Source organism: Triticum aestivum, chromosome 6D, assembly GCF_018294505.1.
Source record: "Triticum aestivum cultivar Chinese Spring chromosome 6D, IWGSC CS RefSeq v2.1, whole genome shotgun sequence".
In the NCBI taxonomy this organism is placed as follows: Eukaryota; Viridiplantae; Streptophyta; class Magnoliopsida; order Poales; family Poaceae; genus Triticum; species Triticum aestivum.
This window is the reverse complement of record NC_057811.1, coordinates 81,898,259-81,908,465: the sequence shown is the minus strand read 5'-3', so window position 1 is coordinate 81,908,465 and position 10,207 is coordinate 81,898,259. Positions and strand designations below refer to the sequence as shown.

Genomic DNA, 10,207 nt, shown 5'->3' with positions numbered 1-10,207 from the left:
TACAAACAACTCAGACACCGCCTTCCCTGGGCCGTATATATAGTTGCCATTGGTTGTTTGTTACTCAGCCTTTTATACACAATAAATAAAGGGACTCCTAGACAACGCCTTTGGTGCCACTTCCCGTTCCTTTTTTCTTAGACAAACCACTTCCCGTTCCTGGCGCTCACGCGCGAGTCTCCTGTACCAGGCCCAACACGCATGCTTGATAGCTCGCCAGAAAAAACTAAACTTATCGATCAGGTCATTCCATGAGGGGTTGACCGATCAACCTTTGACTGGTCAAACCACTGACGGTGGACTATTGGACTTTTGTAAAACAAATGAATCTGAAAAAAATTCGTCAAAAAATGAAAGAAAACTTACATTTTTCAAAAGTTCATAAATTTGCCAAAAATGGTTGATGGAGAAAACGAAAAAATTTCACATATTCAAAAATAGTTCATCGGTTTTAAAAAAATCAAATTTGAAAAAAGTTCACCGGTCTTAAAAAAATCATTGATTTTGAAAAAAAGTTCATCAAAATTGAAAAAAGGTTCATCGACTCTGAAAAAAAAATCACAAATATGAAAAAAAAAATCATCGATTTTTTTTAAAAAAAGGTTCATCGAACTAGGAGGAAGGAAAAAAAGGAAAAAGGCAAAAAGAAAGAGAAAAGAACAAAACAAGGAAAATGATATAACAAATCACATAACGTGTGGTTGTTGGTTGGTGGTACAGTGATGTTCAGTCTAGTGACGCGTTTTGCAAAGAGCCGCCAAAGGTATATGCATATTACGGCATCTTCGTAAATGCCGCTTTTCTCTCTGTTTCTGAGGCATTTCTAAATTCGCCAAGGTTGTGAGCTTGGGAGGCACTTTCTCAAAGTGTCGTCAGTACCATGCTTTTTAGGGCATTTTAGAAAATCGCCGCTAATAAAATGCCTCCTAATGTCGTACGTGTTGTAGTGTGATACCATTGCTAGATTTAATCTTCAGGATTGACATAAAATCTTAGATTAATCTCGTAATAATATGCGGAAGCGTGATAAAAACCTGTGATGGCCGTGGCCGTGGATGGCAAAGGCGCAATCCCGTTCTTGCTAGATGCAAGCATAATGAATTGCAACAACAGTCCAGGAGCTCCACCGCCCACCGTCATGATCCTCACTGCATCCAGTGGTGGAGATGCAGCAGCTGGTTCCGGGTGCCTTTAGCGCCACTTTCGGATGCCTTAACTCCAACAAACCATTGGCATGGGCGCGCATGCAAGTGCTGGATGGCCCTCATCCGCATGGAGGCAGGCAGCAAGGACAAGGATCCGGACAAGGCCATGGACGCATCCACGAAGGGATCCCGGATGATAAAGCAGCGCATGTGCATGCCGACTCAGCCGGGTGTGATTTCCCGACCCTTTCTCTTTCTTCTTCCATACAGCCTGGTGTGCCCGCGCGCCCGCAGTGCCACCGTATATGGATAGTTGGGTGCCTTCTTTCAGGGCCGCAGCTAGGCGTAGGTCGGGTGATATGCTGGATTTGTAAACCGCGTTCACGTCCGTCCGATCGAACAACGCTGGTCCGTCCGATCCACGCGAGCTGAACCACGCGCACGCTCCCACCTCCACGCGAGCGGTTGCAATGAAACGGGGATAGGTCGATCCCCACCCGCAGATCGCGGGCGCTTCGCCCCACCGGGGATCGGTCGCGATCCGGCGGCCGCCTCCCCTTCCCTCCACCTCTTCCCCAACCCCACCCCCACCCCCTGCCCGCGATGGCGCACCACATCGCCAGAGACATGGCCTACTCCGCCATAGGTGGTAGCTCCGGCGAGGGTTCGGCTGTTCCCCGGCGGACGACTTCAGCTCCGGCGAGCGCCTTCGATCTCAGGCGACAAAGTTCTGCTACGCGCATGTACCGAGATCCTCCAATTGTTTTCTCTGATGCTCCTCCGGCTGGATCCGCTGCAAATTGGGTGAGCTTCCCCTGCTGCCAAATCCTCTGAAATCCTTCACTTGTTTATGTGCTGCATTGACATTTGCCAGTTATGCTCATTGGATGTTGCTATGCTAATTGGTTTTAATTCACAAAAAGTAGAAAAACAAAAATGTTTGAAACTACACATTATGTTGCTTTGGTTCAGTTCAGTAACAAGAAAAAAAGGTTGTGTAAAATTGGAAAAGGTTACTTTCAGTGACCCTGAATGTTGCTTTGATTCAGAGAATGCAACAGCACTGCATGTTTGCTTGCTTTAAATTCAGAGGATGTAAGACTACTGAATGTTTGCTTTGCTTTAGATTTCAGATATTGCAAAAAAAATGTTGAAAATTCAGCTTCAGAAAAATATTTTTGCTGCTGAAAATAGCAAAAAACAGTAGTAGATTAGAGACCTTATGCATGTTATAGTGGTGTTAGTCTATGGATTTCAGCAAGCACAAAAACTCTATGATGAAAAAAAATGTTATTTGAAGTTGATAAAAAAGTTATGCAGCACCAAAAAATGTCGTAAAATGTACTACTACAGTACTACCTATAGATCTTATAAACATGCTGCAATGAAAAAATATACTATTGATATACATGTTGATGTTTCATCTATAAAAAATGTTTCTCTTGCAAAGAAATGTTGACCTCAAATACTGTTCAACTGCTACTGATGGTGTTGTTCTACTGTTGTTGCAATGATGTAGCATACCGAAGATGGGGCGGCAAATGAGGAGAGTTTTGTTCAGCAACCTTTCACAAGTCATGGTGGTGGGGATTCAGGTGGTGTCCTAAACACTCACGGTGGAATGCATGATGCAGATGAGGATGATGATATTTCATCTCAGCCACTTCTGCCCTATGTTGGCATGGAATTTGACTCAATTGAAGATGCCCAAAAGTTCTATAATGACTACGCATTTGGAACGGGTTTTGGCTCACGCATAGCTTCCTCAAAGAACAGCCAGAAGAAAGGTCCACAACAACTTATCAAGAGGGTCTTCCAATGTGTGCATGCTGGCAAACCGGAGACTACATGTGAGACAAGCAGCCACTCGGAAGGAATTGCAGCAGGGGGAAGCTCATCAAGCAAGCAGGCCGGGGTTGAAATGGATGTGACAGTCAAGCGTCAGAGGAATCGGATTATGCGTTATGATTGCAAAGCTCATATGATTGTTGGCCTCAGGGGCAATAAGTGGGTTGTTACCTACTTTGTTGCACAGCATACACACCCTTTGATGCAGCATGAGGAGATTGTGAGGTTCTACCGCTCACACCGCAAAATTCCAGAAGAAGATTACCAACTACTGATGCCAATGCATGATGTAAACTTGTCAACTACAAATTGCATGGGAATGCTTGGAATGGTCCATGGCGGAGACCGGAGGAAACTGCCATATGTGAAGAGGGATGTTTCAAATGCGCGTTCCAAGCTGCGACAAAATCAGTCATTTCAGGACATGGATATGACGGTTGCTTACTTTAAGAGGCGTCAAACTGAGAATGCTCAATTCTACTACGCAACAGAAGTTGACAAAGAAACAAACGAAGTGACAGCTCTGTTTTGGGTGGATGGAAGGACAAGAGCATTGTACCCAAAGTACAAAGATTGTGTGTTCTTTGACACAACATTTTGCACAAATCGGTACAATCTGCCTTTCGCTCCTATTGTTGGTGTGAACAACCACTTGCAAACCGTGCTGCTAGGTTGTGCCTTGGTGCCAGATGAACAAATAGAAACTTTCAAGTGGGTGTTTCAACATTGGATGATTGCAATGAATAATGAGCACCCGTTGAACCTAATGACTGACCAGGACAAGGCAATGGAAACAGCAATAAAAGATGTCTTCCCAAACACAGTGCATAGGTGCTGCAAATGGCACATCCAGCGAAAAGCAAGGGAAAAGCTGGGTAGGATCCTGAGCATGGATGAAAATTTTGAGCAGGTTTTCTATGGGGTTATCAATGATTCGGAGACGGTGGATGAGTTCGAGGAGAATTGGCAGCATATGCTGCATTGCTTTGAATTGGTTGACAACAGACATCTAAGCAACATGTGGCGTAAGCGAGAGACATGGGCTCCAGCATACTTCCGAAAGAACTTCTTCCCATTTACAAGCACTACAGGGCGGTCTGAGGGTCTCAACTCCTACTTCAAGACATTTGTCAACCCTCAAGACTCTGTCTGGAGATTTGTACAACAATATGAGGTGCTTCAAGAAACAATGTTGGACCGTGAAGACAATCAAGCTTTCATAGGCCACGCAACAACTGCACCACTTTACTCAAGGTATGTGTGTGCTTTGTAGAGAGAAAAAGTTAGAACAGGGAACTTGAAAAACTCAAAATCATTGACCTTTTCATTGCAACATTCAGGTACAACTTTGAGCACCAAGCAGTTCACTTCTATACCCGAAGCGTGTTTCTCAAGTTTCAAAAAGAGGTCATGGCATCAACAGGCTTCATCATGAACCTGGCCCCTGCTCTTGACAATGCAAGCGTGAGGTTTGAGCTGCACTCAAATTACTTTGAGAACCCCCGAATATTTTCAGTGAATGTTGTGTTGGCGAGGAGAAGTTTGAATGCAGCTGCAACTGTTTTGAGATGAATGGGATTATTTGTGCACACATCATAAGGGTAATGGTGCATCTCAATGTCCAAAAAATTCCACAAAGATACATGCTAGAGAGGTGGTCAGAAGCTGCGACAACGGCAATGAGCGGTGGTGGATGTCTCCTAGATTTTGGGCACCCTGCGACCAACACTCTCAAGTACAACACCTTGTGCAGAAAGTATACATGGTTGGCTTCACAAGCTTGCAGCAACGATCTTGCCTACAAAATAATGAATGATGCAGCTCACCAACTTGAGCCCCTCATAGCTGCAGCAAAGCAAGGGGCGCTCCCAGAACAACAAGAAGCAAATCAGCCGCAAGCAATGCAACAGCAACAACAAACCCCCGAGCCAACCACTGTGCCGCAACCTGATGGCGATGCCATGCTTCAGAACCCCGCACGTGTTCCAAAAAAAGGGCGTCCGACTGAAAAATTAAAGAGGAGAAAGACTCTGATTGAGCAACGAGAAGATGCACATAAGAATAAAGCTAAGAAAGATGAAAAGAAGCAAACCAAGCCCAGAGGAAAACCTGGACCAAAGAAGAAAGCGCCTCCTTGTTCGTACTGCAACGAAGAAGGTCACGGTGTCCAAACATGCCAGTACTTGAAGGCTGCAATGGGGGTCAAAAAATGTCCCTACTGTGAAGAGCAAGGTCATGCTGTGCAAGAATGTCCCTACCTAAAAGCTGCAATGAAGACAGATGCTAGCATGGCTAGAGCAACAGAGCTTAGGCTATGATCAACTTCGACCAGAAAAAGAAAAAGAAAACTCTCTTGCTACTACACATTTGTAATATTGGTTACATAGATTAGTTTCTTGACAAAGAGAATGGTGCAATTTACATTAGAGGACAAAAAGTAGTTATTTCATCATGCATTGAGTTGTGCCTGATATAATGTTCTTCTTTTTCTGAAATTACAATTCCCCTTGTTGCTTATGATATTGTTGCTGGCTCATTGTACTTCCACCATTGTAGCTTTTATTTTGAAAGGTTTCCTTGGGACAACAATGCATGATGTTGTTGCTGGCTACTTAAACATACAAGTACATTGAAGCATCCTGTTTTAAAAACTTTTCCATAAAAACACACTGGAGAAACTGCAGCAAAAACTTTTGGCATGCCCGTTGCCACATAGAAAGGATATTGCATTACATTTCCTTTTGTTTTAGTGAGATTGAAAAGTTATGAAGATGAAGAGAAACAACAGCCCGACAATCGCCCCAACCCCACCCTATTGTTGCGATTATTCAACTTCACACACGGTTACATGTGTGAGTACAGTGTATTGACTTTCATTGATGATGTCAAACTTCACTGTAATTACTAAATCCATATAAAAAAGGTGTATATTCACTGTAATTACTAATTCCATATGAGTAATAGAGATACTAGCAGATACACTGTAACTACTTGTGAGAAAAAAAAGATCTCAAGCCAGGTATAGTCAAAGTATATCAACAATCTTCTTGAAAAGGCAAGTAAAAAACAAATAATCCTTGCATAAGCTGACAAACAATCTTGAATAGGCTTCACAAAAAACAAATCCTTGCATACAGTCACACACTGAAACATTCCTGTGCTTCATTCAGAATTGCATTGTGAAAAAAGTTCAGTTGAGCTGGCTAGAAGAACAAGCTCTCAACTACACTCGAGCTGGCGACAAGAACATGCTCCCAACTACACTCTAGCTAGCTACAATAACTCGCGTCAGCAGTACTAGGCCACCGCCACCATGACTCCTCCTGTTGCAGAAGCTCGAAAACACCCATCTAACGCTGAAGAAGCAGCTTCAGCTGATGCGCGGGGTCCAACTTGTTGCTTGGGTGTCTCAACAGATCTGCTGCAATGCGTTTCCGAAGGTTTGGGATGTAATCCTAGGAAGCAATAAGACAGGAAACAAGTAAAAAAATTGCCATGAAACAGATCCCAATCAAGTTGAGAAGAATTACACAAAAAAATATGGTTTGCTATCTAAAGAAAATACCTCGCCAAATGACAGCATAACAAGGCCATCCCAATTCTCCACGTATAAAATACTATAGTAGCCACAGTTATAGCTGAAAAAATAGAAAGGTATATAGTTATAAAATGCAAAAGCAGCTTTAGGTGAAAAAAGAGAAAAATGTCTCTAAATGCAAAATAAACACATATTCTGCTGGGATAAAAATGCTTACTAAGTTTTTTGTTGAGGGTAATCAAGTGGGGTGAATAGCGAGTAAGACTCGAGATTGTGCTTAAAAAGTGGCTCCCTCATTGCAACACTCTTGATGTTTGCGACCTGATCAAACCCGATAAAACATGGACAAACAAAATGCATAAGTGTGCGGTGTGGAAAAGCAAAAAGAAGGAAAAGATTTGTTGCGCCAAACTCCAACAGGAGCATTACCACATTCTTAGTGATCCTGTCCATCTCAAAAAGGTCTTCCGAGTTCCTAATGGAGTCAAAGATATTGAACTCCCTTTGGGTGATGTTAACAACTACTACTGCCCAGTGCCTTTTGTGTACAACCATGAAGAATAGCTGCAATGCATCAAAACAAAGCAGAACCAGAAAATCCATTTAGAAAAAAAAATGTAAAAAAATAGAAAAAGAATGCAAGATGGAACAAGATAAGAACTTACCAGGTCAGATTTTGAAATGTGATTTTGTAAGCAAGCACTAAATTCTTTTTCGCACACCTTCGGATCAAACACATCTGGCTCAGCACTGAGTTTCAACTGATGGAGAAAATCACAAAACAAAACAAAAATATTAGAGGGCAGACCACAACTATATGATAAATCAAAAAAGCATTGAAACAAACAGATAGAAAAAAACAGATTTGAACACTAACACTCATCAACACTGAGAAAACAAATTTTTTTGGCTTCTTCTTCTTCACTGACTGATCATAGTTGAATGTCTTCAGGTATAAGGTCATGACCTCATTGTCAATCTCCGCTCTTGGCTTTAGAGATGCATGAAAATTCTCGAGAGATGTATGGAAGCCATCTATTTCAATGAAGTCGGGCCTGCAAAAGAAAATTTGTGTTGATTTTAGATAAAAACAGCAAGAGATATGCTCACATATCAAACTCTTTCATCTATGGAAACACAAAAAAAAAATTCAGGCAAAAATGAGTAATAGAAAAGCATCATCATATGACTCACAGAAGCTCGTTTTTCTTTGGTTTTCTTGTCTTGTATCTGGTCATTACATACTGATGGTGTAAGGCATCACCGTGTGCATCAACCTTAATCTTCTTCATCGTTGGCACATTGTCTGGGGAGACAGCCACCCTTTTCTTCTTTGACTGTTTACCAAGACTGTTGGACTCACCCCTGACCTCAACATTCGCCTCGGTTGTCTCGTGCAAATCCACTACTACTGCACAACATTGCAACAACACAAAAAACAGAAAGAAAAATGAGAATGCAAAAAGGAAACGCACTGAGAAAACTCTTAGATAAAAAGGAGCTTGTGTTCTGAAGCAAGAAAAAACCTTGAGGTCCATCGGAGGAAGCATTTTTGAATGAGATGGGGGACACATCAAACACAGGCCCCGGAATGTCGTTTGCCCTAGGGAGCTTTGGAGCTGTGTCAAATGTTGCGGTTGGGAGGTTGCTAGGCCTTTCAACTTGAGGAGTGTTGTCAAAGTTTGGCACTGATGGGATTGAATTCTGCACATCAGAGCTAGAAGCATTTGCTGTCTGCACATGCTTGACTGGTATGTCTACTTTTTGATTCATCCACTCATAGTCTTCGGTCCCCTCCGAGAAAAGAGCACAAGATGGGCCATCTTCCCACTCCAAGGCAGTTACCATCATTGCCTGCACCGTGCCCTGGGAAAGAACTGGTGTTTCAACCTTATCAGAAGCTCCCGAAGGATCCATGTTGCAAGCATCTTTGGGGGTCACCTTTCCGCCACGATGTATAACTTCCTCCTGCTCCACACAATCCTTCCCATGAGAATGATTGCTACTCTCACCTTGTTGCAACGCAGCAGCCCTGGAACGCTTAGCAACGCTTGTGCTTTGACCCGCCCCCTGTTCCGCTTCCACCCCAACCTTCTCACCTAATGCACCGGTCTCCACTACTTTGGGAGCAGCAACTACACCACCAGGTTGTGCCTTGTTCTGATCATCAGCACCTGCTTCTGCCTGGGAATCAGGATCCGATAATGGACACTTGGAAGAGTGGATAGCAATGCCTGCTGCAGTGGCTGTTGGGGTGCCAAAAGTCACCGCTCCCGTGCGCTCGACACTGCTTGTTGCAATGACTCTTGGGGCGACAAAACCTTCACTCCTGTGCTCATGGTTTGACACTGCATTGGAGTGCGCTTCCATCAACATGAGACCCCAACCGCTTGCAGAAAGTTGACTGCAGGACCTGCCCAAAAGAGGTAACAACATTCTTCAACTCTGCCGTATAGAGATTTTTGTGCTTCTCATATATAGGCTTCAAGTGCAAAGGTATCTGGCACAGAAAATAAGAAACAAACAAATGGGGGTAAGCATAAATAAAAATGAAAAAAGAAGATCAAAAGAACACAAAGAAGCAAAATCATGCACTAACAAAAGGTAGTGCATTTCTACCTCTAACTCTTGGCAGGAAGGGAGCGGCTGCAGCCACTCATCCAGAGAGACGCGAAACTTGGCACCTAACACCCTCAACACTGACTTGAGTGTTGGATTTGTCAGCTCTATTAGTGATATTTGCCGGATGATGTTGATTCTGACCCTCACATTGCTTGTCCGCCTTCAGTACTGCATATGGCGTTTGAGACAAAGGACGATGCTGCATACAACAATCACCAAAAAGAAGAAAGTAAGATGTTTATCACCGAAAGAAATCTTTAAAAAAAGGAAGATTGGGTCTGCTCTTACATTGCGCTTTCCAAAATCAACCTTCTCGAGGGTGAGCTTGTTCCTGTCAAATTCTTTAACAAGCTCAAAATCTGCATTGCACACAAAGCAAGCCCTGGGCAGCGAGTAGTTGAACGTCTCCTCACTAATCAATGACCGAGGCACATCCAGGAAATCCATGTAAATTAACTACATATATTTTTGAAAAAGAAAACAAATCAGAAGGTTGTATCATGATTGTTGCGAGCATTATAAAATAAAATAAAGTAAAGCAAAAATATGAACCAATGAAAACATAGACAAAAATGATTTGCGTTTGGCATACCACGAACATAGGTAGACAGCCCCCTATCCAGAAGCCACTTGCCCCAGCCTCCCTCTTTAGTTGGTAATTCCTCGCCTCCCTCAACGCAGTTGCCAACACATGCTCGTCCCACGCAAACTCATTCAGTTCATCCAAGTCCTTCAAGCTAGCAAGGTAGTCCAACGAGACCATGTTGCCGGTGCCAGGAACTAGCACGAGAGCAAGGCATAAAAGAACCCAAGTCCTCTCTAAAGTAACAACATCATTATCCGATGCTTTCTTGATTACAGAAATGGATTTCTTAATTGGAGCCCTTGTGCCTTCTCGATATATGTCGCACAGCTCGCAACGTTCGTTCCTCTTCAGCAGCTCCACTACCCTTGGTCCGGATGGGACATTAAAAAAAATTTGCACCATGTCTCTAGTGAACAATATAGTCTTCTTTTTATGGCTGACCAAAAGGCACATGTCGAATTTGAGGAC

At 43.1% G+C, this 10,207-nt stretch overlaps 1 pseudogene; it reads left to right on the top strand.

Moving 5' to 3' along the window:
- The first annotated feature begins 1,706 nt into the window (after positions 1-1,706).
- Positions 1,707-5,568, top strand: LOC123141165 (protein FAR1-RELATED SEQUENCE 5-like; annotated as a pseudogene).
- The last annotated feature ends 4,639 nt before the right edge of the window (positions 5,569-10,207 follow it).